Source organism: Bubalus kerabau, chromosome 1 (assembly GCF_029407905.1).
Source record: "Bubalus kerabau isolate K-KA32 ecotype Philippines breed swamp buffalo chromosome 1, PCC_UOA_SB_1v2, whole genome shotgun sequence".
Lineage (NCBI taxonomy): Eukaryota > Metazoa > Chordata > Mammalia > Artiodactyla > Bovidae > Bubalus > Bubalus kerabau.
The window spans coordinates 25,167,695-25,180,462 of NC_073624.1; positions in this window are offsets into that span (position 1 = coordinate 25,167,695).

Sequence of the window (12,768 nt, forward strand, 5' to 3'; positions counted from 1 at the left end):
ATGGGTGAGTTGTATGAGATGTAAATTATATTTCGATATAGCTGTTATTTAAGAAAAAATGTAGGGAGAGGCTGTAATTACCTGAATTCTTGATGGGGACTGGAAAATCCAGTTTCAAGTTGCTCCTGGCTGTTGTCAGAAGGCCCTTGTTCCTCGTTAAGTAGACTTCTTCATTGCTGCTGAATTACCCAGCATTCTCCAGAGAACCAGAACCAATAGTTACACAGACATAAAAAGATATTTATTTTATTATAGGAATTGACTCATGCATTTATGAAGGCTGAGAAATCCCATTATCTGCTGTCTGTAAGCTGGAGAACCAGGAAAGCCCGTGATGTTATTCAGAGCCCAAAGGCTTGAAAATTCAGGAGGCCAATGGTATAAATCCCAGTTTAAGCCTAAGAGCCCCAAAATGGGGAGTGCCATTGTCCACAGGCAGGAGAAATGGATGTCTCAGCTCAAGCAGAAAAACCAAATTTGCCCTTCCTCTATCTTTTTGTTTTATTCGAGTCCTCAGTGGATTGGGTGATGCCCACCTGCATTGGTGAGGGCAATTTTCTTTCCTTGGTCTTTTAATTCAAATGCTAAGCTCCTCCAGAATCACTTTTACAGACATATCCCACAATCATGTTTTACCAGTTATCTGGGCATTCCTTTAGCCCCATCAAATTAACAACATAAAATTAGGCATCAGAGCTGTTGAATGTTCTCACAAGACGGCAGCTGGCTTCTCCCAGAGAGAGTGATCCAGGAGTAGGGTAAGGTGAAAGTTACAATGTCTTGATGAAGTGTGACTCTCCATCATTTCTGCAACATTCTTATGGTGGTCAGCTCTATTCAACGTGGGAGTGGCTAAAGAAGTGCAAGAATGCCAGGAGTCTAGAATCCCTCTGAGCCATCAGGGGGTACCTACCATAAACACATGCCTAGTGACTTCCCTTTCACTTTTCACTTTCATGCCTTGGAGAAGGAAATGGTAACCCACTCCAGTGTTCTTGCCTGGAGAATCCCAGGGACGGGGGAGCCTGGTGGGCTGCCGTCTATGGGGTCCCACAGAGTCGGACACGACTGAAGCGACTTAGCATAGCATAGCATCACCTATATAGCTTTCATCAAATGAGGCAATGGGTATAAAACATTTTATAAACTTCAACCTGCTATTTAAACATTAAATATTATCACCTTATTATAGACCCAGATTTTAAAAAATATGTATTTTTTTATTAGGTTGCACCAGGTCTTTGTGGCATGTGAGATCTTTAGTTATGGGATGTGGAATCTAGTTCTCTGACCAGGGGTTGAACCTGTGCCCCCCTGCACTGGGGGCACGAGAGTCTTAGCCACCAAATCACCAGTGAAGTCCCTGTTGACCTGGATTAATTGTCCAAAGCCAAATGCAGTTTGTTTTTTAATGATTGCTGCTTTATGTTGCTCAAAATTCTTACAGTGTCTTGGAATTCTGCAACTGTCTGCAAAATAGAAGTAAGTTTTAGAGGCTGTGTATCTTTGTTGGCATTTAGTTGACAGGAGGAAACAGATGTAAGGGAAAAGCTGGTCATTCTAGGATTTACCAGGAGTGGGATCCAAAGGACCATTTTAGCTCAATTCTGCAGCCCTGTTTGTCAGCTCAGGACTGGTTTCCTCACAGCTTTATTGTGTGGGTTGAAAATATGCAACAGAGTAAATGGCAAAATTAAACAATTGGACAAGGAGGAAAGAAACCCAGGACTGGGACCCAAGAAGAAATACAGAGTCTCCCTGGACTGTCCAGGGAAAGGTGCTTTGCATCCCAGCTTACGTGGAATCTGGTCCAGCTTCAGGCCAGCCCCAGGAGGGCAGTTTCAGACAGGATGGGGATGAGGGCGTGGTGGGACTGTAGCCAGGTGGCTGTCAGCAGGCAGCTCCCTCCCGCCCATGTTTACTACTTCTGGAACACAACACTCCCCAGACTGTAAAGCCCTTGACAGCGGTGGATTTTAGGCTCCCTTCTGATGTCCTTTGCTCATAATTCTATCACAGACAGCATGTAGAGTTTAGGCCCAATAGGATTATACAGATATAATACCAGATTCCCAAATTAAAGAGCAGCATCTAATTATTTGGGTAGCTTCTATCTGGGATGCATTAAGCCAGGTGCTTGCTTCCAACTTTCTGAGTCTAGTCCTTTTTTTTTTTTTGGTCTCCAGAGGCTCTCTTAAAACTCTGGTCTCTCCAGCTCACTCCCTTTGCTGTTAAGAAATCGATCCTTTCACCCACCCAGATATCTCTTTCATAATTTCACAAATATTAATTAACATCTATGTTAGACATTTCTGGAATATTCAGGTCTCTTCACTCATTTAATCATCAGTAATATAGGTAATATTATCATTTGGAGTTTGAGAAAACATACATGAAAAGTTGAGTAGTTTATTTAATGGTGCACAGCTGGTGACTGGCTCCCAAATCCAGGGTTCTTGGCTTTCCCCAGACCCTACTTCTCCTTTCTTTTAAAAAAATTTTTTTTTAAATTAAAATTTTAAAAAATTTATTTTTTCACTGTCTCAGGTCTTGGTTGTGGCACATGGGCTCTCTAGTTGGGCCTGTAGTTTAGTTGCCCCATGGCATGTGGGATGTTAGTTCCCTGTTCAGGGATAGAACCCACAACGCCAGCATTGGAGAGTGGATTCTTAATCACTGGACCACCAGGAAGTCCCTCTTCTTCCTTTTTTCAGCCCTGGCACTACACAGTTTCCCTTAACTTATAGCACCTTTGTTCCTCCTTGGGGAAGAGAGTAACCTGCCACAAGTAGATGGCACCTACTAGTCATATATAATGCATTATACATTTCCCTAAATATTCTGTTCTGGCCTGAGTCATTCCCCAGAGCTCCTCTCTAGCCAGCTTAGAGGTTAATGAGAAGACAGAGAGAATCCTGGGAATGGTCAGAGATGGCTGTTAGATGAGCTGACAATAATTCTGGATTAAAGTTGACTCTGAAAGACTCAGATGGATTCTGGAATCATGCCTTCCTTCTGAGACTCCCCCAGATGGGTCTTGCCCAGAAGGACCTGGCATTGGTTTGGGCTCCATCCTGATGTGGATTCCTGCCTTGTGGTGGGGTAAAAACTAAACCATCCTCTGTGAGCGTGTGATGGAGGGAAGGAAGACATGTTTATGCATTATGTGGAGATCTTCTCATACCGGTTATCTCGTGACACTCCTCGGCACCCAGCGCAAGTTAGGCCAGAGCAAAGTGAAAGTTGCTCAGTTGTGTCTGACTCTTTGTGACAATAGAGTCCATGGAATTCTCCAGGGCAGAATATTGGAGTGGGCAGCCATTCCCTTCTTCAGGGGATCTTCCCAATCCAGGGATAGAACCCAGGTCTCCCACATTGCAGTGCATTCTTTACCATCTGAGCTATCAGGGAAGCCCTAGGACAGAGCAGGTACTCAATAAATGTTTTTTTTTTAACTTAATCAAATGGTAACCAATATTTTGTCTTGTTTTATCCCTCCCTTCAGGAAACCAATTCTACAAATGAAATATACTTAACTGAAATTTCTTCCTTTCTCTCTTCCTTCCCCTTCTTTCTTTCTTACCTCTTCCTAGGTATATTTTTTAAAGTTTGTACTTTACCCCCCTCTTTTTTTTGAATGTGGGTCATTTTTAATGTCTTTTATTGAATTTGTTACAATATTATTTCTGTTTTATATGTTTTGATTTTTTGACCGTGAGGCATGCAGGATCTTAGCTCCCCAACCTGGGATTGAACCCACACTCCCTGCGTTGGAAGGCGAAGGCTTAACCACTGAACCACCAGGGAAGTTCCACCTGCTCCTAACTAGTGATGCATACAAAATGTTACCATCTTTAGCATGACTACCTGTCTCCTTTTAAGCCTTAAATAGAGAGGGGCAGAAAATAAACAGATAATGTGGTTCTCTCAAATGACCTCATTTGATCTGTTTCACCACTTTTACCCACAATGCATATCACATGGAGCTTCCCAGATGGTGCTAGTGGTAAAGAATCTGCCAGCCAATGCAGGAAATGCAGGAGACATGCACTCAATCCTTGGGTTGGGAAGATACCCTGGAGGAAGAAATGGCAACCCACTTCAGTGTCTTTGCCAGGAGAATCCCATGGACAGACGAACCTGGCAGGCTACAGTCCATGGGGTCACAAAGAGTCAGATGATACTGAGCACCTGAGCACCATCACATATCAAATATAAATTATTATGAATTCATTCCACCCCAAATTCAAGTGTTTGTTCTATTTTATTTTTCCATTTCCTTCAGTAAGAAGCTATTATTCACAGTCTTCCTCTCCCAGCCCTGAGGGGAGAAAAAAGATCTTCTTGTTTTCTGTGGGTGGCCTCTGAGGGTTTCCAAGCAGATGTTTTGAGAATTAGATTTTGTCTCTAAAGTTGTGTCTGAATCACTTTGGTAAGTTGTTAGTATTCAGGAATATATTAGTATTCAGTAAGCTGCTACCTGAGTACCTCTCCCTAGCACCTCTGTTATTTTCCCCCTTTCTGTTCTTTTCTATTATTTAAACTGAGCACACACAAGTACCTTCTATATTCTGAGTGTGTAGCGTCTTGCAGTAATAGTATGTAAGGAATGTGCTCAGTTGTGTCTGACTTTTTGCATCCCCATCCATGGCCTGTAGCCCACCAGATTCCTCCGTCCATGGGATTTTTTAGGCAAGAATACTGGAGTGGGTTGCCATTTCCTCCTCCAGGGGATCTTCTCCACCCAGGGATTGAACCTGGGCCTCCTGAATCTCTTGCATTGCAGGCGGATTCTTTACCTCTGAGCCACAGGGAAAGCTCTAATGATATGTAAGGAATATATCATTCATGATGTACAATCAATAATATATTACATAAAAATATATGTCCTAATATATTAGGAAGATTTCAACATTATTTTGCTTATGTTGGGTTGATCAGAAAGTTTGTTTGGATTTTTCTGTAAGGTGCTACAGAAAAGCATGAAGAAACTTTCTGGCCAACCCAATATGTATATTGACAGTGCTTTTCTCATCTAACTCAGAGATTTTAGGGACATCAGAAAAGTGAAATTTACCCTCAAGAAAATGATACACCATCTCTTGATCAAACCCCATTTTTCTTTGAACGACTTACCCCAAAATGTTCAATACAGAATGCAATACTGTAGCACGGCAGTTTCTGTGTCTCTCTCTGTGAAAGCGGATAGTGTGGAAGTGATACAAAATAAGTTCTCAGGCTCATTTAATGAAAAATAGCCATTTATGGCAAGATGTGGAGAAGTTAAAGCTCTGGATTGGAAACAGGACTTTTGATGTGATACTCGTGTTCAGGGATAAAGTATTTAAGATTTTAATTTAGCAACCTAGCTGATGCATTCTAAAATGTATGATTCTGAAGGACAGGAGGAAACCTGAAGGAGAGAAAGAATGAAAATCAACAAAGTGAATTCCAGTAGCTTAAAGAGTCTCCTGGGAAGGGTTTTTTAAAAAGACATAGACATGTAAGAGAACTGCTGGCTTCATAAGAAAACAATATGGTTTCAATAACATATGAAAAAATGATCTCGACCCATGAGAAAGCAGGGAAGGGTAGAAGGAAATTAACTTGGTGTGGCCAAGGGTTGCTGTAAAATGATCTCAGAAGTGGAAGTTTGCCAGGCTACCAGAGAAAAGGATGGAAAAAAATGGAAATAATTTGCTGAGAAAACCAGAAAAGCCAAAGTAGGAAATGAAATGTAACTAGTGAAGAACGTTAGGAAAAAATAGCAGAAAAAAAATGTATTGTTTAAATATCAAAGCCATAAATGAGAGATGTAGAAAAAATACTACCTTTGTAAGAGAAAAAAGAAGGCTAAAAGTCTGATATACTTGAAGCCAAAGTCTAAAAAATGTTAATCATGAAAATATTTTCTCGCATCTAATCCCTCAATTATACATAACCACTTTGTATGCATTTTTTTCTAGACCTGAGCTATATAATACTTGAAATAAGGTTAGTCCAAATTGAGGTGTGCTTTAAGTGTCAAATACATGCTGTATTTTGGAGAGTTAGTAAAATTTATTTATTATTAGATTTACTAATAATTTTATATTGATTATGTATACAAATGTATAGACAGCATATTAAAAAGCAGAGATATTACTTTGCCAACAAAGGTCTGTCTAATCAAAGCTATGGTTTTTCCAGTAGTCATGTATGGATGTGAGAGTTGGATTATAATGAAAGCTGAGCACCGAAGAACTGATGCTTTTGAACTGTGGGGTTGGAGAAGACTCTGGAGAGTCCCTTGGACTGCAAGGAGATCCAACCAGTCCATCCTAAAGGAGATCAGCCCTGAATGTTCATTGGAAGGACTGATGCTGAAGCTGAAACTCCAATACTTTGGCCACCTCATGTGAAGAACCGACTCATTGGAAAAGACCCTGCTGCTGGCAAAGACTGAAGGCAGGAGCAGAAGGGGACGACAGAGGATGAGATGGTTGGATGGCATCACTGACTTGATGGACATGAATTTCAACAAGCTCTGGGAGTTGGTGATGGACAGGGAAATCTGGCAAGCTGCAGTCCATGGGGATGCAAAAAGTCGGACATGAATTGAGCAACTGAACTGAACTGATGTATAGAAATTATAATATTTTAGAAAATTGTGTTAACCATAATATATTTTAAATTATTTTGTCTAAATGACATGAGTGGGTCACATTATATTTCTATCTGATGGTGCTATCTACTTTTTATTTCCTATACATAACAACCAGGAAGACTTTGTTAAACCTAGAATCATCTGAAGTTACTCAATTAAAATGGGAATAGAAGTTTCATAAATACATTAAATTGGTTAAATAAAGAGGTTGTGAGACTGAGGCGGCTCTAATGTCGAGGTGGCTTATGTAAAGAGATCAGAATCTCAACCTGTAAATGCCCCAAGATGACCAAACTGAAACGTTTAGTTCAGTTCAGTTCAGTTGCTCAGTTGTGTCCGACTTTGCGACCCCATGAACCACAACACGCCAGGCCTCCCTGTCCATCACCAGCTCCTGGAGCCCACCCAAACCCATGTCCATCGAGTCAGTGATGCCATCCAACCATCTCATCCTCCGTTGTCCCCTTCTCCTCCTGCCCTTAGTCTTTGCCAGCATCAGGGTCTTTTCCAATGAGTCAGCTCTTCACATGAGGTGGCCAAAGTATTGGAGTTTCAGCTTCAACATCAGTCCTTCCAATGAACACCCAGGACTGATCTCCTTTAGGATGGACTGGTTGGATCTCCTTGCAGTCCAAGGGACTCTCCAGAGTCTTCTCCAACACCACAGTTCAAAAGCATCAATTCTTCAGCACTCAGCCTTCTTCACAGTCCAACTCTCACATCCATACATGACCACAGGAAAAACCATAGCCTTGACTAGATGGACCTTTGTTGGCAAAGTAATGTCTCTGCTTTTGAATATGCTATCTATGTTGGTCATAACTTTCCTTCCGAGGAGTAAGCGTCTTTTAATTTTATGGCTGCAATCACCATCTGCAGTGATTTTGGAGCCCCCAAAAATAAAGTCTGACACTGTTTCCACTGTTTCCCCATTTATTCACCATGAAGTGATGGGACCGGATGCCATGATCTTAGTTTTCTGAATGTTGAGCTTTAAGCCAACTTTTTCACTCTCCTCTTTCACTTTCATCAAGAGGCTTTTTAGTTCCTCTTCACTTTCTGTCATAAGGGTGGTGTCATCTGCATATCTGAGGTTATTGATATTTCTCCTGGCAACCTTGATTCCAGCTTGTGCTTCTTCCAGCCCAGTGTTTCTCATGATGTACTCTGCATACAAGTTAAATAAGCAGGATGACAATATACAGCCTTGATGTACTCCTTTTCCTATTTGGAACCAGTCTGTTGTTCCATGTCCAGTTCTAACTGTTGCTTCCTGACCTGCATACAGATTTCTCAGGAGGCAGGTCAGGTGGTCTGGTATTCCCGTCTCTTTAAGAAAACCAATCAAGTCACCCAGGCTTCTGTTATAACCAGTTTCCTTTCTTTGCCTCCAGGCTCTCTATGTCACTCTTTCCCCTGGCTTTTGACTTTGGAATGCTCCTAATCATTTCCGGTTTGGTGCAGCCTGATCCCAACAAATATTTGCTCCAATAAACTCTTAAAATTTTTAATATGGCTCATTTGTCTTTTAACAGTTCCTTTTTGTTTTTTTACACTTTCAATTTTAAAATTTTATTTATTTATGTTGTGTTAGTTTCTGCTGTACGACATGAATCAGCTATATGTATACATATGTTCCCTCACTCTTGAGTCTCCCTCCTACCCTCTATGCCAACACATGGATAGATAGGGAAGATGTGCTACATATATACAATGGAATATTACTCAGCCATTAAAAGGAATGAAATTGAGTCAGTTATACTGATGTGGATGAACCTAGAGTCTGTCATAAGAGTGAAGTAGGTCAGGAAAAGAAAAACAAATATTGCATATTAACACACATATATGGAATCTTATAACAGTTCTTCAAAAGGATCCTTATGATTTTTCATCTTGAAAGTGTAATGAAAGATGTAAAAGTAATTTTATCATAAGCCTTCTTAAAATGAAATGTAGGTTATACTTTCAACTATACACCAGTTCTTAGAAGAAAATATCAATAAATAAAGTGACAGGGGAGGGGATTGGGAGATAATTTTTACAAAGAAAATGAAAGATAGTTTAATACTACACATTTCGATTCATATTGGATTATTTTGAAACATAGGCATAAAAAGGACCAATTTTGAAGAAGTGTTTGAAGAGTTCATCAATTTCCTTATTGGCCTCTCAGAATATTTTACTAGTCAGATTATTCTCTTTTGTATGGCACATTTTATCATCACCCTTGTTAACTTTATCTTCAATTTTTTATTGATCTAACTCTCTGAATTCTTATCTTTTAGCAGCTTTGCAAGTGATTTTGTGCTTTCCAGACTCTCTCTCATTTCATTAAGTCTTGCAACTCTGATGACTTAGATTATGACTACGTAGATAATGAGGACCCTGGTGTATGTTTATATAGTGGGGATAACACTTTAATACAGGTCTATACTCTATATTGCTACTTAATCCTGAGGACAGTTATTTCTCAATGTCTTTAAGAAATCTTTATAAACATCATTTAAGTAAATGACTACTAATAGTCTATCTTACAGATAAATTATAATCTGTAATTTATTTAAACATTACCTTATTTTGGATATTTTCTGTTTGCTCCTTTTTGGCTCTTATAAATAACATCTCTGAGCACAAATCTTGTTTTTGCTCCTAATAAGTAACTAGGAGTATAATTACAAAGTAAAAAACTATGGACACTTTTATCCAAATTGCCAAGTAGTTTTTCTGAATATTAGTTATAATTCATACCTTTATCAGAAGTATATCAGCATTCATGGAATAATACCTTTGTCAATATTATTACCAAGAAAAATATTTCTTATAATCTAATATGATAAAATGATATCTACTTAGTTTTATTTGAATTTCTTGGATAATGAGTTTTAAGATATTATGAACAAGATGTTTTTAAAGATGTTTTCATGTTTTAAAAATGTATATAAACGGTATCATACTGCATGTGTCATTCAGGAGGTGATTTCTCTTTAATTTTTTGTTCCAAATTAATCTTTTTTTTAAGGATTTATCCATGTCAAAACACTTTAACTGCTAGAGATATTCAGGAGGCAATTTCTCTTTAATTTTTTGTTCCAAATTAATTTTTTTTTAAGGATTTATCCATGTCAAAACACTTTAACTGCTAGAGATATTTAATCATAATTATTCATTCTTCTATTTAGCATTTTTTTTTTTTTTTTGCTATTGCCAGCAAATTTGGAAAACTCAGCAGTGGCCACAGGACTGGAAAAGGTCAGTTTTCATTACAATCCCAAAGAAAGGCAATGCCAAAGAATGCTCAAACTATCGCACAATTGCACTCATCTCACACGCTAGTAAAGTAATGCTCAAAATTCTCCAAGCCAGGCTTCAGCAATACGTGAAATGTGAACTTCCATATGTTCAAGCTGGTTTTAGAAAAGGCAGAGGAGCCAGAGATCAAATTGCCAACATCTGCTGGATCACAGAAAAAGCAAGAGTGTTCCAGAAAAACATCTATTTCTGCTTTATTGACTATGCCAAAGCCTTTGACTGTGTGCATCACAATAAACTGTGGAAAATTCTTCAAGAGATGGGAATACCAGACCACCTGACCCGCCTCTTGAGAAACCTGTATGCAGGTCAGGAAGCAACAGTTAGAACTGGACATGGAACAACAGATTGGTTCCAAATTGGGAAAGGAGTACGTCAAGGCTGTATATTGTCACCCTGCTTATTTAACTTATATGCAGAGTACATCATGAGAAATGCTGGGCTGGAAGAAGCACAAGCTGGAATCAAGATTGCCGGGAGAAATATCAATAACCTCAGATATGCAGATGACACCACCGTTATGGCAGAAAGTGAAGAGGAACTAAAAAGCCTCTTGATGAAAGTGAAAGTGGAAAGTGAAAAAGTGGGCTTAAAGCTCAACATTTAGAAAACTAAGATCATGGCATCTGGTCCCATCACTTCATGGGAAATAAATGGGAAAATAGTGGAAACAGTGTCAGACTTTATTTTTTTGGGCTTCAGAATCACTGCAGATGGTGACTGCAGCCATGAAATTAAAAGATGCTTACTCTTGGAAGAAAAGTTATGACCAACCTAGATAGCATATTCAAAAGCAGAGACATTACTTTGCCAACAAAGGTCCATCTAGTCAAGGCTATGGTTTTTCCTGTGGCCATGTATGAATGTGAGAGTTGGACTGTGAAGAAAGCTGAGTGCTGAAGAATTGATGCTTTTGAACTGTGGTGTTGGAGAAGACTCTGGAGAGTCCCTTGGACTGCAAGGAGATCCAACCAGTCCATTCTGAAGGAGATCAGCCCTGGGATTTCTTTGGAAGGAATGATGCTAAAGCTGAAACTCCAGTACTTTGGCCACCTCATGCGAAGAGTTGACTCATTGGAAAAGACTCTGATGCTGGGAAGGATTGGGGACAGGAGGAGAAGGGGATGACAGAGGATGAGATGGCTGGATGGCATCACCGACTCAATGGATGTGAGTCTGGGTGAACTCCGGGAGTTTGTGATGGACAGGGAGTCCTGGCATGCTGCAATTCATGGGGTCGCAAAGAGTCGGACACGACTGAGCGACTGAATTGAACTGATTGCAGATAATACAAAAAATTTAAAATAAGCCTCCTGATGCACTAAGGCATATATACCTGGAAGGAGAATTGTTGGGTCCTGGAGAATGGCACCCCACTCCAGAACTCTTGCCTGGAAAATCCCATGGACGGAGGAGCCTGGTGGTCCGCGGTCCATGGGGTCGCAAAGAGTTGGACAAGACTCAGCGACTTCACTTTCACTTTTCACTTTCATGCATTGGAGAAGGAAATGGCAACCCACTCCAGTGTTCTTGCCTGGAGAATCCCAAGGACGGGGGAGCCTCGTGGGCTGCCGTCTATGGGGTCAAACAGAGTCGGACACGACTGAAGCGACTTAGCAGCAGCAGAGAATCTACGTCCTCAGTTTTACTACTTACAGCCATATTTTAATCCATAGTGGATTGTCCCAATTTACATTTTCCCCAGCGATTAATGAGAATTCCCAATTCTCTGCACCTTTGAGAAGGTTTGGTCTTTAATTATTTTTTTAAATTTCCATTTTCCTGGTTCTAGTGAAATTGAACATCATTTCATAGATACATTGGCCACTTGGATTTTTCCTTCAGTATATATCCTATTTGTATCTTTTAACCAGCTTTATGTTGGTTACTTCTTCTTTCATATTGAATTATATAAGCATTTCATATTTTCTAGACATTAATCCTTTGTTGATAACATGCATTGAAAAATATAGTCTTTCAGGCTGTGATTTGCCTTTTCACTTTGCTTTCATATTTGTAACAGTGCAGACTTTTGGAGAAGGCAATGACACCCCACTCCAGTACTCTTGCCTGGAAAATCCCATGGATGGAGGAGCCTGGTAGGCTGCAGTCCATGGGGTCTCGAAGAGTCGGACACGACTGAGTGACTTCCCTTTCACTTTTCACTTTCATGCATTGGAGAAGGAAATGGGAACCTACTCCAGTGTTCTTGCCTGGAGAATCCCAGGGACGGGGCAGCCTGATGGGCTTCCGTCTGTGGGGTCGCACAGAGTTGGACACAACTGAAGCAACTTAGCAGCAGCAGCAACAGCAGCAGCAGACTTTTGGAACACCAGTTTAATTAAATTCCCTGATAGCTCAGTCTGTAGAGAATCTGCCTGCAATGCAGGAGACTCAGGTTCAATTCCTGGGCGGGAAAGATCCCCCGGAGAAGGAAATGGCAACCCACTCCAGTATTCTTGCCTGGAGAATCCCATGGACAGAGGAGCCTGGAGGGCTACAGTTCGTGGGGTCACAAGAGTTGGACACGACTTAGGGACTAAACCATCCCCACAATCCATTTTTTATAAAATAAAAATTCATGCTTTTTGTCTTGTTTAAGAAAATCTCTACTGAGATCAAGAAGACGTTCTCCCAATTTTCTCCTAAAACTTGTGAGGGTTTTTTTTTCAAGTTTATGCCTTAATTCACTTGGAATTTATTTCTGTGGTTGGTGGAAGAGAGAGAGATAATTTTGTGGGCAATTAATCATATCAGGATCATTGATTAAATATCCCATCTTTTCTTTAAATATCTCCATTGATTTCTTTTAA